Here is a 21,221-nt window from a genome sequence, read left to right as displayed (position 1 = left end):
AGCTCCCATCTGCAGTTAGAATGTCTGGTGCTGGAGAGGGTACACACTTTCCAGTGCAATGCTGGGGCATTGAGGAGTCAAGATATATGGTTTGGCTCCTAGTCCATCGGCATGAGACTCGACTCCTGCAGGGCCAGTTCCAAGGAACAGAGTATAAGGTGGAGGCTTGGAACCGGTCGGCTCATGAACTCACCAGTGCCACAGGCATCCCTCAGACTGGTGAGCAGGTCTGTCACCACCATGCAGACCTGAAGAGATGGAATCAGGACCTTCTGAACCAGTGGATCCAGGAGGCCCGTCAAATGCGGGATGCCCCACTACTAAGTAGGTAGCCATGGAATGCAGTATCTAAGATAAGCTAATATAGTCTAAATAATGTATAGGTATGTCTCAATATCCCTTTATTTACTCCACAGCTGCAGGTGCTCGTGCTATGAATCAGCAAGCCTATGCAGATAGGCTGCTAAGGCTGCGCCACCAGGCAGGTTAGTAAATATTCTGCATGTATTGTTACATGATATATGTGAGTGAGCATGAGAAAAGTGTATAAGCCCAATAATACAGCAATAAAATGTCCTGATTAAATCCTCTACATGTACTGTTATATAACAAATGTCAGTGAGCCAGAAATTGAGTGTACTAACCCACCAATCAAGATAAACTAATTCTGGAATACTATCCCTGCATGTATTGTCATAACATATAAGTGAGCAGGCCTGAAAAAGAGTGTTGTAACCCATCAAGAAAGGTATAATATGTCCTGAATATGTCTTCCGTATGCACTGTAATAACAAGTAAAGGAGAGAGCCTGTAGAAAAGAGTGTTCAATGTAATTAATAAAGGTATAAAATTTGGAGTGTGTCTGTGGCACTTACTTTGAAATGTTGTTGTACCCTTGCAATAATAAATAGTACTGCTGTATTAGGTGCTGTCAACCCACAGCTGTACAGTCCCATAGGAAGTGGATGAAGGAAGTGGCAGTAGCTGTGAAGTATAAAACATTCATTCCCTGAATAAATCATCTGCATGTACTATTACATATCATAAGTCAGATAGGCAGGAATAGAGTGCAGTAACCCATGAATAAAGCAAAAACATGTCTGGAATACTATCTCTGCATGCACTGTCATAGATAAAACGTGAGTGAGCCTGTAAAACAGTATTGTAACCTATCAATAAAGGTATAACATTTCCTGAATAGGTCTACTGTATGCAGCGTAATGTCAAATACAGGAGAGAGCCTGTAGAAAAGAGTTTTAATGTAAATAAGAAAGGTATAATACTTGCAGTGTGTATGTGCCAGTTACTCAGAAATTGTTGTTGAACCCTTGCAGTGAAGAAATGTTACTCTGTTGTAGTAAGTGCTGACAACCCCCAGTAGTGCAGTCCCATATAAAGTGGATGAAGGAAGTGCTAGTAGTTGTGAAGTATGCAACAATCCTAAACAGTTGTGAAATGGCTGACATGCATAGGTAAATCTGGCACATGAGTAGCCTGTCAAGGTGTTCCCCAGAAACTTAAGTGTGTTACCTGAAAAGTAGGGGTGTGTAGAAAACAAGTGAAAAAGCCATGTGAACACATCCAGATGTGCACATACATAAACAAGTCAATTTAATACAAGTATGTAGCAGTAACATCTGCATCCTGGACAGTTACCATGTCAGATATAGGCCAGGTATATCATGAAGTAGCAAAACCCATAATGCAATCAAATGCATGTTGTTTAGTGTAAGAAAACATGTAGGGGATATACACCTGCAGTCAATAGGAATGTAGTGTACAGTTAAAGTACTAATAAGATGTTAATGGAGGTTTCTTTTTACACCCTACTCCATGTGCATAAACAATGCAATTCCACACCTCAATGGGTATGTGTAATCTCATAACATTTGTTGGGACATATGTCCTATTGTTATAAGAAATCTGCACCTACTTTGATGCATGTCCCCTGTTAAAACACCACAATCTTAGTGGCCTGTTGCCACCAATCATCCCTGCATGCTGTTGGAATGTCCACTGTAGTTCAGTACATGCATGTGTTATGCTTGCTGTTCAACTGTTGTAACCCTGGTGTGTTGGGTTAATGGGAATATTACTGCATGCTGTTACAACTAACTTGGAATGTTGTTGTCTATGTTGTAATTAAAAGCACCTAATCACAGAAAGTATGGGAAGGCCAGTCCCAGCAGACCCACCTGTCCCACCTCAGCTGGCAGTTGCACCTGGCACCAGCAGGTCTGGTGCCCAGCCCGGGCCACCCTCCTCCATAGGTCCTGTGCCACCTTCGGGTGGAAGCACTGCAGGGGATGGGGCTCACCCCCCCCTGCAAGCGTGAGCAGAGAAGGGCCTCCTGTCACCCTCCGAATGGTCTGGGTTGTGGTGGGTAGGGAGATTCAGCATTTAGTCGCTGATCCCCTACACCAGCTCGAGGCGAGAGTGGCGCAACTCATGGGTGAGCCTGCCCCTCCTACACAGCCCCAGCACAGTGACCCTTGGGTCTGTGAAGGTCCAGTGGTGACTGCCCATGGGTGGGGATATCAGTCCCACTGTTACCATCTGTGGGCTCATGGGCTTGCGATTTCCAAACATCCGTCCCCGTCAATTGTGTTTACCCACCCCATGTGTCATACTCTACCCCTGTATGCGTCTTGTTTGTCTGGTCTGTTTACCTACCCAACCTACCTCCCAAAATATACCTACTTCCTCTACCTCACTTACCACTCTCCCCAAAAAAAAAAAAAAAAAAAAAAAAAAGGGCAAGCTGTACCTGAAAAAAAATTACACCCCATACATAGCTTCCCATTTTGCACACATGTCCATTGGACATGTACACTGATAATTCTAATTGAGAGTACAACAAACTATGTTGTCCTCACCCCTCTCTCAGGGGTGGAAGGTATCAAATTTCACTCCAAATTTTCAACATATGCACAGCTGTTGCTGGCAAAGAAATGGGCAGCTATGGACCTTCCCTACACCCATCCTGTACATCCTGAGCTTGGTTTCCTACTGTCTTTCCCTCTCTGTGCCCCCTTTTTCACCACTTTCCTATCTCCCCATTTTCCTTTCTTTTAAAGAAATTAGCATGGGGGGTAGCGGGAGTAAGCAGTTTTAAGCGGTAGTAAGTGTGATTAAGCGAGTGTGCGCATGTGTGCACTTAGTTAAGCGTAGCTAAGCGTCACGCAAATCCATGCAAACCCGCTTACTACTGCTTAAAAGTACCTTAGTCACTCTATGGCAGGGCCCCTGTTCTGCTGAGCAGCAAAATAAAAAACCTCTGCTAGTCTCGAACTCCAGACAATTGACACAATAGACTGCATGAATTACCACTAAGCCACAGCAAACATACAAATAACTTGGTTCTGAAATAAATATATCATGCATTACAATGAGGGAATGTAAATGGAAATTAGGAATGGTATAACACAAACCCTTTTCTGTGGGTCTTTACCAGCAGTGGTTGCGAAATTGCATGACATGACTGTGAAAGAAGAACCAGCCATCCTAGCAGGGAATAATGTTACAGTAGCACCTTACAAACACCACACGGTATCACACCAGGATAAACACTGGCCACAGGAATACAGTGCAATAACCACATTTGTATGGCAGTTAATTGTGTAAGTGAGAAGAAATACTCCCATGTATCCTGCGTTAGCATTTGGAGGGGTGTGTACATGACTACACTGAGATGTGTGTACTGGAAGAAGCAGCATGCAGGTATGAGTACAACATGCACATAACTGGCTACAACCCTAGCATCAAATAAGAGACATATACCAACCTTCAGAATGACACAACAGTGTCCAAAGCAAACAAGAATGGGCCCCACCTTTGAAATCTGAAAGGGCTACGCCTACCTAACATAGCATTTTATAGCAGTGGGCTGCAATCACAGTGAGTAATGCAATCACCAAACAGCAAGCTGCATGCAATTACTGAATGGTGGGCAGCGATTGGTGCAGAGGCTGTCACATGCACAAGTGCAGATACCTAGAAAAGCAGGCTGTACCTGCAGTCCACACATGCAATTATATCATTGCAGGCATCGTGATACAGAGAGTGAGAGAGAGAGAGAGAGAGACAGAAACAGAGACCAAAGCTGAAATAGAGGCAAAAACCCAAATCAAACCAGCCAAAAAGAAAAAAGACCGAAGGTGAAATAGAGGGCATATACCCCAATCAAACTAGCCAAAAAATAAAAATATACAAAACCGTAACACACGGAGCAGGTAAATACAAAGGTAATGTATGTAACTCAAATGTATGTGTTGGCATGTTGTAGATGTTCCCGAAGCGTACTCTACACACTGCAAATCATCCATGTGTGGCAGCAGTATGTATCTATCCATATCTGCACATGTGCATAGGGCAAGGGACATACTGCAACTGTTAGTGAAGGGTGGACAGCTATCTGTCAGTGAATGTTGATATGTGCATATATCCATGTAGGTTGTAGTGTGTGGCCTAGAAGACAGCATGCAGTGTGCTGGAGTGGCCTTAGGTCAACTGGTGCCCTAGGCAAAAGGGCCCCACGGCACCCGCCACCACACTTCCTGGTGCCCCCATCCTTGTATCCACATAAATAGTGGAAAAGCACCCCTGCTAGAGTGGTGCCCTAGGTGGCTGCCCAGTAGGCCTATGCCTAAGGCCAGTTATGGTAGTGTTGATATATGTCATGTGGCAGTTAAATGCTGTGGGACAGATTTGTCATATCTGATGTGTTACAGACAGTGAGGCCTGCTAATGCTACAAGGGTTGAGGACACCCACATGCATTCTGCACAACACTGTGCAATGTAATCACATACCTGTACATCCCACAACTGTCACAAAAGTGAGATCCCTACCATGAAAGGTGGACTGTACATGTGCCTATATGTACATCCATGTGTACAGCAATGGATGTGTACATGTATGCGTACAGATATGCATATATATATATATATATATATATATATATATATATGTATATATATATATATATATATATATATATATATATATATATATATATATATATATAGAGTGAGAGAGAGAGACACAGAGACACGGAGTCATATTTACCTCAACAGGTGTGTGGTGAACAAGGCATCGACTGTAGACAAGTGTTGATACTGCAATGCCATTCCACCTTCCCAAAACAGTGTACCCATTAATTAACACAAAGGCAGAGATCTACCTAACAGTGAAGGTGTGATAAGGGAACATGGGACACAGGTGGACAGTAGCCTCCACTGTGATGAAGACAGTGCCACACTAAACCTGTAATCTGTCTGTGTGGTATGTGTCATGACAACAGGTGTGTCATCTATGGAAGTATAGGGTAGGGTTCCCCTCTACTCATCACAATGCCCTGTGTGGTATGTACTTCACATGATGACTACACCAGGTGAACAGGCCACAGACAGACCTCAGGGTAATACTGTCCGCAAACAGATGCCCTATGTAGACTGACTCACAAAACCATAACTACACTGTATTGCATACTGGCCACACAGAGGTGACCTCTGCCAGACATACAGAGGTATGTCACACCCATAGCTGGGTGACAATCACCATGGCAACATATCACAACCCCTCGCGGTTACACGCTCTAGGGCCCTAAACCTTGTCAGCTCACTAAACAGCACATGCTGGAGGGATAGGTTCCCATCTCAGACATATGCCATACATCAGAATAGACCACATAGCAATAGCAAACAAGGCTCCTCCTTAGCAGTTGTTATAAATACCCCTGATGATTGTGTGGGAGATTGTTAATACACCCCAGGAAACACCTATGTGGTTCAGGTTGGCAGGGGCAAGTGAAATCAAAGTACATGTGTGTCAAAGGCCAGGGTAGCATATGGCTAGGCTGCCGTAGGCCCTAGGGCCAATAGCATATCACCTGCCTATGAGACTATGCACTCACACATGTACTTAATGCAATACCTGCTATGTGAGTTTGAATGAGTGTAACGCTGAATGTGTCCAAGGTCTGTAAATGTGTGATAGCTTAGTGTGATGTTGTATCTGACATGGTAGTGCCTAACCTAGCTGTGAGGACAGCAACTGATGTGTAATGTACTGTTAGGCAGACATAGTAGAACGGCATATGATGTGACATAGTTCTCCGTTGATGAATGTGGTGTCTCATTGTAGGCCAAAGCAATACATGTATGCTTAGTGAGTGGTACTGCAGGTGAATCCATCACCAATATGAACTGTAGTACTACCTGAAGCTGTAGGGCTAAACAGCACAGTATGGTGTGCATTCACATTGCTTGGAAACACTGTCATGTGTGTTTCCTGTAGTCTGTACAGAGGACAGATGACAGGCATAAGGGTGTGTAAGTAGTGGTACACAGCACCGTATGGTACACAGGTAATGCTCATCTGTGTTGGCATACAGTGGTGTGTTGTATGTTTGCCTGATGTGTGTGTGATTATGCCTGTACAATGGCTGTAATCATATGTGTGTTACAGGGTTGATGTGTGTATCCAGCAACATCTATAGTCTGTTACAGCAGTATGCCACCTATAGTAACAACTGGACACATCTGTTAGGCAGGGCTATGGCATCAATGACTAGGGTGTTTAATTGGTACTACTATACCTGTACTTTACATCCATTGCAATGGATGACATCTCTGTTCGTGCATTGGTGTGATATACACTCCTGTCTTGAGGTTGTGCAATGTGTCACAAACAGTGTGTTGGGTACTGTTGTATAGTGGTGTGATATATAGAGTCTGCCAGGCAGTGTTAGTTAGTTGTGACCTGAGAACCAATAAGTGTTATTGAATGTGTGTAACCACTGACAGACAATAGGATGGTATATATGTCAGTAAAGTGATATCTGCGGGTAAAGGTGTAAAGTGTGCCACAGGACACTCTCACACATATTGTTCATATCTTTTTCAGCCAGATGGCCCACCAACGTAACCCAGCTTACACTGCAGAAGAGGAAGAGGTGATAGTCAACAGCCTTTTGCAGCAGTACACCAGGCTGTTCTCCAGAACCAGCCAGCACCAGCAGGAGCGGACTGCACTGTGGCAGGAACTTGTTAGTTGGGTAAATTACATAGGCATGCATAACCGGACATATGAGCAGGTATGCCATCACTGCAGTGATTTAATTAGACAAGTCCGGCAGAGTGCGTCTGATATCCAAAGACAGCAGCTTACCACAGGTGGTGGGGTGGCCATACATCCCCCCCTCACCAGAGCGGAGGAGCTGCTCCTAAGCGTGATGGCTCCTGGACAACAGCTACGACAACCTCTGACATGTGTTGTAATGGAGGCCGGAGCCACCCAGCACATCCACCTGGAGCAAGCAGGTAATACACCCTATCTGAAGACTACAGTTAACTCTATTGTTAGCTTATGTGTACGTGAGATGTGTACTGTGTGTTTAGCAGTTCCGCTGCCTACTGTTGTGCAATACGGAAAGTTTGTATAATATCCCTACACCTGTGACTATTGACTGGTGTTGTACTGCAGTTTAGCATACCCACTGTAGCAATGCCAAAGTTGTGGCCACTGATGAACCCTCTCATATTCTCGTAGGGCCCTCTGGTGTGATGGCAGGGCAGCCAATCCATGCTGGTGAGTGTGTTATACCTGCAATGTTGGTAATGAAATATGCATGTCATAGGTGAGGTGTAGGCCATGTACACGTAACACACCTACGCATAATGCATGCCATGCATGTTTGCTGTGAGACATTACTCAGCTCAGTAATGTCAGTAGCTTCCTCAATGACATGCAATACACAGAGCATGATGCACAGTTGTGGCAACCCCCTACTACACATTGGATAGGCATAGTTGCAACAACTGTACACAACATAAGACATTTATCACATGCAGTACACAAAGTCATGCTACATATAGCATAACCACACACCCGCTGTAAGGTCACATGTCAGTATCCCACATGTCATCCACACACACATGATGTACCTCAGGGGTAGAGGCCTATTATGGGGCTGTGCAACAGTCTTCAACACATAACACAGTCATGTTAGGCAATGCTCCCTACTGGGCACCTCATACACCCATGTACAAAGTGGCTGTGTAATAGTGAACGTATTCACGGCACTGCAGTTCAGGTACAGCATGCTAGGTGGTGGTCTGTCACACAGTAGTAGCCATGAGTGACCACAAGATGCATGATGATGATGATGGCACATGGTACTACACCCCATCCAGTTACAGTGACCACAGTACTACACATAGCAGTCTTTGCTGTGCACCTCATTGTTCTGTGTGTGCAAACATATGCACCTATAGCATGTTGTGTGTGTACTTACATATGCTAGTATACACATTTTGCACAACAGCCGCCATCTGTACAAAGAGTCACATATATGTCATGGAATGCTATTGGATGTGTAGGTCACATGACACACATTGGATATGTGTGGTGTTTAATGTTGCAGTCGTGTAGCATGCCATATCATGGCTGGCAACAACATATCTGCAATATGTCCCACACGCAGCATAACCACTGTGCAATGTCCATGTAGTGCATTGGGATTCCTTCGCATCTACATGCACCACTCATCCCATGTCTGTGCATTGCATGCATTTGCTACACCTGTGCCCACTATTATGTGATATGGACACAGACACTGTCATCACACATGTCAATCTATATGTCACACAGATGACACATGCAGCCATGGTATGTATACCATTGAGTGATGGTGCACATGACATTGCAGAGCAGATAATACTTGCACAGCAATGTAGTGTCCATGTACACATTGTGTTCCAGAGTGTAGCCAATCACTGCACAACTACACACATGCATCAAAGCCATGTATAATGTCATTAGAAAGGGCTGTCTACACTTTCAATGCATGGTGTTAAGCAACACATGGTCTGCCTGCTGACACGTGTGTGGTGACTGTTTGCCTTGAGATACTGTCACCCACCATCACCTACTATTGTGCATGTGTTGGATTGCTGGTGTGTGTGTGTGTGTGTGTGTGTGTGTGTGTGTGTGTGTGTGTGTGTGTGTGTATGTGCTGTGGTGAGCAGTATATTTCTGTGCATGTGTGCATGTGTGCATGTGTTCATGTGTGCATGTGTGCATGTGTTCCTGTGTGCATGTGTGCATGTGATCATGTGTGCATGTGTTCATGTGTGCATGTGTGCATGTGTGCATGTGTTCATGAGTGCATGTGTTCATGTCTGCATGTGTGCATGTGTTCATGTGCTCATGTGTGCATGTGTGCATGTGTTCACGTGTGCATGTGTGCATGTGTGCATGTGTGCATGTGTTCATGTGTTCATGTGTGCATGTGTGCTAATATCATGTACAGATTGTAAAGTGCATTTCCTGTCTTCCTTCCACAGGTGCTGTGTTAGGCATGGCTGAGTGTAGCAGGGAACCTGATGTCATGACCACTAATAGTGGAGATGATGAGACATGTATTGTGGCACAGGAAGGTCTGACCGAGTCTGTCATTGGTCCACCAATCGACAGTACACAGCAGTCAACCCCATCTATGTGCACACTCATACTGCCAATACATCCCTCATCACCAATGGCCATAGCTGAGGGACAGCATACAGTTGGCATTGACCAGGAGAGTGTGGTACCTATGGCACATGCATCCCCTCACAGCAGCCATAGCCGGATTACCGGAATGGTACCACAAAGGCGGATGTCCAGGGGTTCTCGGGGGAGCACCACTGGTCGTACTGCCCTTGGCAGATGTGCCCCCGGAGGTATTAGAACCTCCAGTATGTTCCGGGCTGTAATGCAGGCACAGGCACATATGGAACGGTACACCCAACAGGGACTAATGGTGCAGACGGCCCATTACACTGCTATTAATGACAGCATCCGTGACCTTGCTGGTGCCATCCGGAATTACACCGAGGTCATTGATAGCTGTTGGAGGGAGACATTAGATGTCCTCCACAATGTGTTAGCCATGAGCTAGGACCATGCAGGAAGGATGAGAGGCTGATGGGGATGCATGCCAGCAACAGCATCAACTGGCATTCGTCGCGGATGGACCACAGAACACAGCCGCTCCAGTAGTGGCAGTACTAGCCCCAGCAGCAAAGCTGGGGCTGGCCTGTCCATTGACCATCCTACTAGACCACGTGCACATGGCACTGGCCAGTCCCAGCAGCGACATGGGTCCAGTCATCATACCTCTGCCTCTGATGATAACAACCAGTCAGGGTTGGTACCCGATACTGCCCGTAGCACCCCTGCTAGGCACAGGTACGGTGTCCGTGGTCAGAGACAGTGATCTGTATGGCCTAGCAGGTACAGTCTGTGGCTGTCCCACAACCGCCCGTATATGGCAGCCACATGGTGGAGTTGTGAGCATGCAGACACACACACATTTACCATACAACTAGGGCTCACACATACACACACACATTACATCAACACTGGCCCATGCAGTACTGTTGTCCCTCACACACACACACACACACACACACACACACACACACACACACACACACACACACACACACACACACACACACATGACGATTGGATGGGTCAATGTCGGGCTCTGGCAAACCTACAACACACCCTGTGCATATGATGACACCTGTGCCACCTCCTGTCATCTGTCACATTGATGCAGGAATAGGCTAACATGGTTCTGATGCACAGGGTGACATCATAGCAGTGTAGCAATAGTAGCAAGTTGCCAACCGGAAGGTGTACTGATATCCTTGTAGGTATATCTGAGCAGGCATTATGCATCACAGCTCTGATAGTCATTGTAGCATTGTTTACACCAGTGTTAGGTCTGAGTATGTATTGTCCACCCATGTGCCACTTGGATGAAGTGTACAGTGTTGACAGCATGTGTTAGTGAGTGGACAGTACGTGTGTGATGTGTGCATTGCAAATTAGCAGGTGTACATATGTGAACATGGTGTGTGCGCACTGTCTGCATGTACGTGCATAGTGGACACATGGGATGTGCAACATACCCTGTTCTAAACATTGTTAACATCTCATGGTATCTTTTGATGGCCAGTATGCATTCTAATACAGATATGTACTAACATGGGTACACATGTGTGTATGACATGGGTTGGTACTATGCTGTGGGTGATACCGTTGATATCTGTCAATGATCTGTAGTCTGGCAGTATACACCACCTCAACAGCATGACTATAACCAATCATTAGATGATGTCCTGACAAATGACTCACAGTTGTAGGGAACGCAGTAACAGTTGGAACCTTCCAGTACTATACTATAACAGTAACCAGTGGTATTGACCGCCACACGTTCCTGGGACCACACCTGTGTGGCATAAAGACCTCTTTGGTACATACAAACATACTAGGGATATGTCCATCCACATCTGGTAATGCATGCATTGGCCTACACTGCATTCCCCGGATGGGACGCATATCCTACACAAGGGTATCATACAGACAGATACCTGTTGTCCAATACATGCTGTATAGCAGTACGCTGTCTATGGCATGGTCATCCACATTTACTATATATACTATCCCGACAGTACCACATAGGTGGTAGCCCTGAACACGTATGGTGGGTACCAATGTGTACAGATAGACACGTATTATGTAATCTGTCCCTTGGTATCCACATATCCATAGGTATTGTGGGGTCCCTCGGTGTTTCACATAACACATTAGGGGCCTGCATGCATATCCACAGGGCTGGTGCACACCTATCATGACTGTCCATTATTGCCAGTCATTGTTGTGTATGAACATGTCTGACTTATACCCCAAGCAATTACCCTCACTCACAGTACCCTACAGTACATGTCATGGATGTGTGTGGCAGGGATGTCCTTGGCCATGGGTCACAACATTGGCCGGTCTTAACGCAGACATATATATGTGGCCTATGATCTGAGAAGCAGCAGCACAATATGTCGAAGGTTGCAAATGTATTCATGTAGTATGCAGGCTTCACACCTATGTATTGATTGAGGTCACATGTACACAAATCTATTTGACATGCAGATACCCGATGTGTGCAATGCACATACTGTTTGAAACATATGTCATACCGTAGTAAAAGCAAAACCCACACTGCATTGACCACCTGTGGCACACCCACACACACACTCAGCATTTGCAGGACTCAAACCCCTCCCTGACTATGTTGTGACACTAGTGAGATATGCATTAACACGACACACTATTTGCTTTACTGGGAGCATTCTTTTCAAAAGCTCTATTTGTAGGATGCTGACATCATCACACTTGGCAAAGAGAGATTCACCACTCCTAATGTATTTCCACAGTCTAAGGCAGTCTTACACATATACATTCACACTCAGCATTTGTAGGATTCAAACCCCTACCTAACTAGGTTATGTTATTGGAGAGATACACATTAACACGGCACGCTATATGTATGACTGTGTGGTTTCTGTTCTCCTTGAATATTTGTAGGATGCTGACATCATCAGACTTTCCAAAGAGGAATGTACCTCTTTTAAAATGTGTTTCCACAGTCTCCAAAAAGGCTACTCCTCTCAAAGGAAATTACACACCCACCCACCCACACTTAGCATTTGCAGGACTCAAACCCCTACCCAACTATAATATGACACTAGTGAGATACGCATTAACACGACATGCTATTTGCTTTACTGGGTGCATTCATTTCAAAAGCTCTATTTGTAGGATGCTGACATCATCACACTTGGCAAAGAGGTATTCACCACTCCTAATGTGTTTCCACAGTCTCCAAAAAGGCCACTCCTCTCAAAGACAATGTCACACAGACACACACACACACACTCAGCAATTGTAGGATTCAAACCCCTACCTAACTATGTTATGATACTAGTGAGATATGCATTAACACGATGCACTACATGCTTTACTGTGTGGTTTTTATTCACATGTTATGTTTGTAGGTTGCTGACATCAGACTGGACATGGTTATGTGTGTGCACGTAGTGTTATGCAATCGCACAAATGAACCTTGTGGGTCAGCAGGTGTTAACATCTTGAACAGGAATACACAGTTCATACCTGGTGTGATCTATCTGTGGACATATTACCATTCCTTCATATGACAATACATATTCATGCACGGATTGTAGGTTTTGTGGATACCACATGTGTCTGTGATGTTGGTAAAGGGCTATTCAAGGTCTATGTGGGACCTGTGCTGCTCCTGTCAGTGATGTTTGTCCTGGGTGGCTGCCTTGCAAGATATGTAGCAGGTTTGGGGAACATGATGTGCTCATTAACATACCACAGACGTTTGTGTTGTGTGTTTGTCGGTTTACAATATCTCTGTTCCTGACTGCAATCATGATGGACTCCATGGACTAGCATTTTGGACTTTGTAGGCTTATAGGAATATAGTTCACATGGTGTGTTGGGCACCAACACTTGTAGGGTGTGCCACATGTTGCTGTAACACATTCAATGGTGTAAGATCCTGTAGAGAGTGTGAGGCTTAACAGACTGTTCGGGTGCAGTGTCTGTTTGTCCTGTCGTTCACTTATGACACATATGGTGAAACATTGTTATCCACGTGATGGGATTCATTTGGCATTGTAGGGACCAGTTTACACATTCTACATGTGATATCTCCTGGTATGATGTTAGGACCTTTTGTCACTGGGAGGTGGGTATGTATGTATGGGCCTGTCTGACAGGACGTTGACATTGTCAGTCAGGTACAGTTGACCCTGACTCAGGACATATATGACTGTACATTGATATTTCTGACCTAGCTAAAGGAGGTGTAATGTTTCTGTCCGTACTCCTTTGTAGATTATCTTTCCACAGCAACAACAAACCTGAACACTAAAACCCTGTTATACTCTTTTACACACTTGACACACTACTGATCCTTTGTGATCAGTCGACAGTGTATGTCATCATCATATCCTGGCATGTCCAAAGGTCAGTTTTGTGTGTACTCTCCAGTCCAGCTGGTGCTATTAGAATTCTGACGCATTTTTACAACTGTCTTATGTACACAGGTAACACTGTCCTCCTACCAACAAACTCAGATATCTGTGAGAGGTGCAACTGTATAGACAGACAGGAGGCTGAGCTGTCCCAAGTCATGACTGGCACAGTCTATCGGGTGGTGAAGGTAACCACACACACACCACAAATACAGTCACACATGCACTGATGACAACAGCAAACCATATACATTGACACACAATGACATACTTGGAGCATCTAAATGTACTCTGCCTAAGCAGCTGAGTACATCCAAAGCAGACACACAAACAACTGCTAACACACAACCATACACACATATCATCACATAGTTCACAAAGTCATTGTGCCACGCAGTCATTGCCCTTAGGCCTACACAACACACCTCATACAACTGTATTAGGTGAGTGTAATTGTCGGTCACACTGACATCCCACTCACCAGGCTGAACAAGGTGAAGGTCACTTTGTGCTGTGTGTCGGGTGCCAGGATATGCCACATGACACATGCACTGTTGTCAGTCCACTGAAAGTACAAATATGGCTCCATCATTGAGCATTCAGGTGTGTTGACCCTCAGACGTTCCTCCCTGGACTACATGACAAGAGACATAGAGGGGCTCTCTGATCATGTAGGCCAGGGCAGTATGACCCTGACCTTGTGTAGCATCTTACCCTCACCAAGTACTATGTCACAGTATACAGATGACATGATCAGTTTTAACAGTTGCCTAACATATTGTTGTCATTCACAGGGGATCCAGTATCTGTCAGCCTGGGATTACATGCTCAACATGCCATGTACATTCACTATGGACGCCATGCAGCTGTCACCCCTAGGCTTTCACAGACTGCCTTAGGCTCTTCACACACACATAGTGGCTGTTTGAAGTGTGGGTCAGATGACATAACCACAGCCATAGACGTTACAGGGTACAGGAAACGGAGAGTGATGGTGCTCAACAACTGATGTCTAACCCTCAGAATGCATGCACTCAGGACTCACATCAGTATGGAATTTGTCAATATATGTTCAGTAACAAACACCTGGTTCAGGCTCACAAAAGCACAGCAGCACTAACATGTTTTACATCATACCATGGTTTTCAGACACAGGACTCGGACTGGACAACAACAATAGGGGGGGATTCCATATACATCATTCATACACACACCTCCAGGTTGGTAGCAGTACACAAAGCATTGGGGAACATACATGTGCAACTGAGAGTGGTCAAAACTGCATTTCAGTGTGTAGACTGTTACAGACCACACTCCCAAACATGGGCACAACAGTCGTTATTCCTGGGAACACTGGGGAATGTGAAGGTCTCACCAAACACCATTATATTGTGTGACTTCAAATACACAAACATTGACTGGGTATACTACTCAAGCAGTGACACCCTTGCACAACAGTTGCTAAGATTGTTACACTCAAATGCTTGGGCAGACCTGGTCACCACACCCACAGGGGGTTATACATGTGGTACCTGATCATCACACACACATGGGGACTCTATGTTCCACAACACAGGTATACCTGTAATTGTTAAGGTTGGAACATACATTCATCCTACTAGACATACATATCCCATACACACACATCCTATGTGATCTCAGTGACATACTTCTCATGAGCAAACATCACACTTGTACAAACTGAGGTGGTATCCCTCAATGACCCTGGGACAGTGTTAATTACGGCTCAGACAACTACATACTTTACAAGCACATTCTATGGACAAATACTGGAATTCATGGATCATGCTATCCCAGATAACTACAAAACTCACTCCTCCAAAGGCAGGGGACCTGTCTACTGGACCACAGCCATTACTGAGCTGTACATGGACAGGAGGAGGCTACTACATTATAGAGCACAATCACAATCTGGAAGGCATCTCTGATCAGTAGTATGGTATAGCTACGATCAGTTGTTGATTCATCTAAGGCCCACTTCTAACGGACACTTGCAACGGACACTGTGGACAATCACAAGGCCTTATTTAGTTATGTCAGGGACCTGTGTGGGAACTCACAGATATGCTGTGAGTTACTGCATAATTACAAATGATACAGTGAACCCACTGACATTGCAAACATCCTGGACAACAGGTTCAGTGGGAATTTTCCCCACCATCCCCCCTGCAGTGCACATGTCCATCACAACAGGGTGTAGCCGCCCTGACATCACAGATGAACATGCGTGTGCTGCCCTCTCCATAGCAGACAACACAGCATCAGTGGGACCAGATAGTGTCGCAGACTGTGGCATACACGAGATTCATGACAAACTTCACACTCACATTATGTCACTGTTCAATATCACAGTTACTACAGGATGTGTACCCATGGAATTACGTACAGCTATGGTGTACCCACTACACAGTTATGTTGCCACAAGGGACCCTGGACATTATCACAATATATGCCTAACTATCCTGGTCTGCTATGCTATGGAGTGTATCATCATGGTACACATACACATACACATTGTGAACCTACCGACACTGGATCCTACACAATGTGGTGTTGTTGTGGGCATATCTTGCCTCTTGCAGATGTTTGATGTCTTTAAACAGTTAACAGGTCCATAGACGTACACAGGGTTGTCCACACAGCCTACCTGGAGCTCGCACACCACTTATATACAATACCCCACTTGGCCTTTACACATTAGATCACCAGATTCAATATCTACACATATGTCACAATCTGGATTGCTAACTGGATCATGGATAGCACACACATGGTCAGTATTACAGGTGCCATGTCTGACTATACACCAGTTACACGTGGCATCCCACACGGCTCAGTCCTGGGACCTCTCTTGTTCTGTATATATTTCTGATACATACTGGCTAACACAGAAGGAATATGGATGACAATGTTTGCAGATGACTGCAAACTGTGTATCATATTTGACTCCACAGCTGGCACAGGCATCCTCAGAAAGGGTCTCACAGAGATGGCTGACTGGTGCCAGAGCCATGGCCTACAGCTACCTTACTTTAGATGCATAGTCATCACCTTTGGTAGTAACATCGTGCACACACATTACCACATAGGTGATGATACATCACGTACAGTGTGTGTGGTTTATGATTTGGGGACATGAATACTTATTACTCTTGCCTTTGACATTCACGTTACCACTGTTGTTGGACACACCTTCTATTTAGGCAACCTTATCCCATACAGTTTTACATCCAGATCAGGTGGGGTCATTGTGACCCTGTAATTATCTGACACATGCTTGGATACAATGGCCCATTTTGGATGTACCTTACCCAACACCTGCAGCAACTGGAATGTACACATATTTACATACCAAGTGGATCTAGGGACTCACACAGATGGCATGCACAGTTTGGCTATGGTGACCCCAGGTCTCCTCAGTTGCTTACTGCCTACTTGGATGCAGTCTGTGCCTTTTCTTTGATGCCATGTCCATCACAGCATTGATGGACAGGTTCCACATGAGGGTATCAAAGTCCCTACAACTACATGCTCCAGGGACAGGTACATGAGCAATGATGTTAAAAGGACATGCTGGAGGGGCATATTACCATCACAGAGGCTCCACTCACTTGGTACACGAGCAATGATGTTAAAAGGACATGCTGGAGGGGCATATTACCATCACAGAGGCTCCACTCACTTGGGAATGTGATCAGAGTACCACATATGCACAGACCCATGCTGAACACCTACATCTTCACAGGTGGACGGGTGATCATATGTTTAGCCCTGGGATATGTTATGGGTCCTTGATAGACAGAGGCAGAATAAAATGAACATATGTGAGATATCTTGTGTGACCTACTATTGACAGGCACAGTCTACTGATCTAGCGTGATTGCAGATTACAAACACACTGTGCCTAGGCTTCTACATACCCTAGGGCAGATAGCCTAGTGTCAACCTCTGAACCTATGCTAATGTTCAGGATGCACATTGTTCAGTGATGGTACTGATTGCAGGTTTTGTTTCTTCTTTGCTTTACCACTTCCTATGAACAACCTAGGTTTCTGCATAACATATTTGATTGTGACAGTATTTCACTATTTTATATTGTGTCTGTTGTCATATCACTGTGTGCACATGGTGGATTGGTGCGAGGTTCCTGGGTTGACACTTGCAACTGTGGGATATGTGTGGCCCACTGCTGTACTCAAACTTGACCTAAGTGTGTGAGCATGCCCAGTTCAGACTTTCAGTGTTTTGTTGCCTGACATTTATCTCATAGTTTCAAGTGTGTGAGCATGCCCAGTGTGACCTTGCAGTATTTTGCTGTCTGAGGTCCACTACATTTGTTGATGTGTGTGAACATTACCAATATTAACATTTATACTATATGTGTGTTGAATATCAGGTTCTATTTTTACTACAGGCCTCACCTTTGTGTCTTGATTCGACAGGGATTATGCTATGCATGCAAGGTTTCCATTAGATACTTAGCATTGCCTTATCAACATTTTTTCATGCAAGCTGAGCATTGACATGCTGTCATGGTTTAGTGGTTCTGTACTCTGACTATAGTGCACTGTATCCTGGGTTTGAGGACTGTCACTGCTTCATATTTTCATACATGGCAGAACAGACTGCTTCAAGAAAAGTGAAGCAAATATGAACTTGTTAACCTGCTTTTGATGAACTATACCCACATTTGACCAGACTTGCTCAATGTTGCCCAACATTGCTGGACAGTGCACAATATTGCTGAACATTGCTTGTAGTTGTGCTACTTAGTGTGTGCAATTTTGTTCACATATACTAAATAGTGGTGAGAGCTGTTTAGCAGTGCTTTATATTGCTTAACACATAGCAATCATGCCTCAGGTGGTGCTGCAGGGCTGCCTATGTTAGAAACACATTTTACACTCCCTATACAGGGAGTGTCAAGTTAGGCATAGCTTTTACTATATGTGCGAGTCGGAGAGAGGTATCATTTCCAGGGTTCCTACTGAACCAGTGTATATGCTATGCGTTGCCTCTTTGCCAAGGCCAAAGCATACTGGGCATGCCTCCTTCTGCCTACTGGAGCAGGCTCAGGTTGTTCCTCCTCTGAGTCACGCTCTGCCTGTGATGGCCTTGGCAATGGTGGGGGGCTGTTGTGCCCGGCCCTATGCTGCTCCTGCTGCAGCTGTTTTCACAGGATCATATTGTGTAGCATAGCACATACCATGACTATTTGGGTACATGTAGTTGGTGAGTACTGCAAGGCTCCACCAGATGTGTCTAGGCACTGGAACCATGACTTGAGCAGCCCAAACACAAGCTCAATTACATTCCGTGTTTGTGCATGTGCCTCATTATGGCGTTCCTGTTCAGGTGTGTGTGCATTTCTGATGGGTGTCATCAGCCACGGCTCGAGTGCATATCCAGCATCCCCCACTAGGTGACGATAAGGGATGTCCCCATTGGCAAATGTCTGGTACAGCTGTGTCAGATGCCAGATATGGGAGTCATGTTAGCTCCCAGGGCAGCCAGCACACACATTCATAATTATGCCCTGGGCATCACACACGACCTGGCAGTTGCTGGAGGGGTAACCCTTGCAGTTATAGTAGACTGTACCCCACTCAATGGCTGATGCTTTGATGCAAATGTGCGTGCAGTCTATTGCACCTACTACCTCAGGGTATTCTGCTATTTGCTGGAAGAGACGCTTATTGCTGGCCAATACCTCACAGGAATTGGAGAAATATAGATGATCACCGACATGTGCTGCCATGGCATTCAGGAACTGGTGCAGTACCCTAGATGCTGATGCCTGTGAAATCCCCATCATATCGCCAGTTGGTCTCTGGAAGGTACCTGTTGCTAATTTTCTTAGGCCAACACATACCTTGGTTTCCACTGGGATGGGTTCCCCTCTGTTGGTTCTGTGTGTGAGGTGCGGCCTGCACAGCTCAGCAATTTGCTGCATGAGGTCTCTGTCCACTCTATAGCGCTCCACTATCTCCAGCTCATGTAGCCCCTGGTAGGTTACCCTAGGCCTGTACACTCTTCTCTGTCTCCTCACTGTGGGTTGCTCAGCAGCATTTGCATTGTCACCACCCTCAGCATGTTGCATATGTCGCCTTATGACAGCAATGGCAGCCACTAACATTTCTTTGTCTCAGTGAAGCTTTTTCAGTTTTCACTTCTATTAGCTTACTGCAGTGTTGCAGTGTGTCTGAGAAATACATACTGGAATGTTTTTGGCTGGGTTTTGAGTGTTGGGCTGGGCTGGGCTAGTGTAATGCCTGTGTAATTGGCTGATTCCGATTGTTTTCACCTGCTAACTCTGCTAGTACTCCCTGGTTAACTTCCTACTATTTGTTGTGCTTCCTTTTCGCTTTCTGTTTCCACAGGGGGTAGCACCACACAAACAAGCGCAAACACGCACACACCAGCTCACATGCGCGCACACATGCTTACACAGACTACAACTTGCTTATTCCTGTTAAAATGCGCACACATCGGCACAAACACTCTTACAACTCTTTACACAGCCTTACATATGCTTACTCAAGCCTACACGCGTACACACACGCACATACACTGTCTTAATTGGGTTTACTGGCGCTCGCACGCATGCATGCACGCTCAGTAAGAAACTTTGGTGTTATCCGCAGCATACACCTTCGATTTCTTGACTTTACCTGGCCTGCCTGTTGACACACCTCTTTCACTATTATGTAAATGTAAGCTGACACATGTCGCGCTGCTCCAATGAGCTGCACTCCTTTCATACATACCCCCCTCATGATGTCACCTATCTTCTACTCTGTTACTCCCCTTATCCTACTCCTACACTCCACTGACTGTGTTAATTTGCTATGTGAACTTGTGATTCACTATCATAACTCTCATTTTCATAGGATTGCCTACTAATGCTTAGTTACATCTCTTAGACTGGGCTTACCCCCTTAGCAACCTCTACTCGGTGGCCATGTTGTCTTCAGCCTGCCATTCCCTTGCATTGTAAATTCATTTTAGCTATGAAACCTCATTTGTGGATCTTAATTATTAATTTTCTGCTTTTTAGGGCGCAGCACGTTTGCGTGTCGCTGCGCTATGGTTAAATCCCGGAAATCGGGATTTAAAAAAAAGTCATTTTATTTTTAATTTGCATCACTTCCCATTACCAATGGCCATATTTTTGGCCATTGGCATGCTTCCTCCTGTCAATGCATGCTTTTTTTTTACAGCTGACATGGCTCCGTTTTGCTATTTGCAGAATCGTACTCAGTTATCAACTGAGTACATTTCTGCAGATAACACTACTCCTACTTGG

This window comes from Protopterus annectens, chromosome 4.part0 (assembly GCF_019279795.1).
Source record: "Protopterus annectens isolate FY-2018-M chromosome 4.part0, PAN1.0, whole genome shotgun sequence".
Taxonomy (NCBI): Eukaryota; Metazoa; Chordata; order Ceratodontiformes; family Protopteridae; genus Protopterus; species Protopterus annectens.
Note: the sequence above shows the minus strand (reverse complement) of the source record.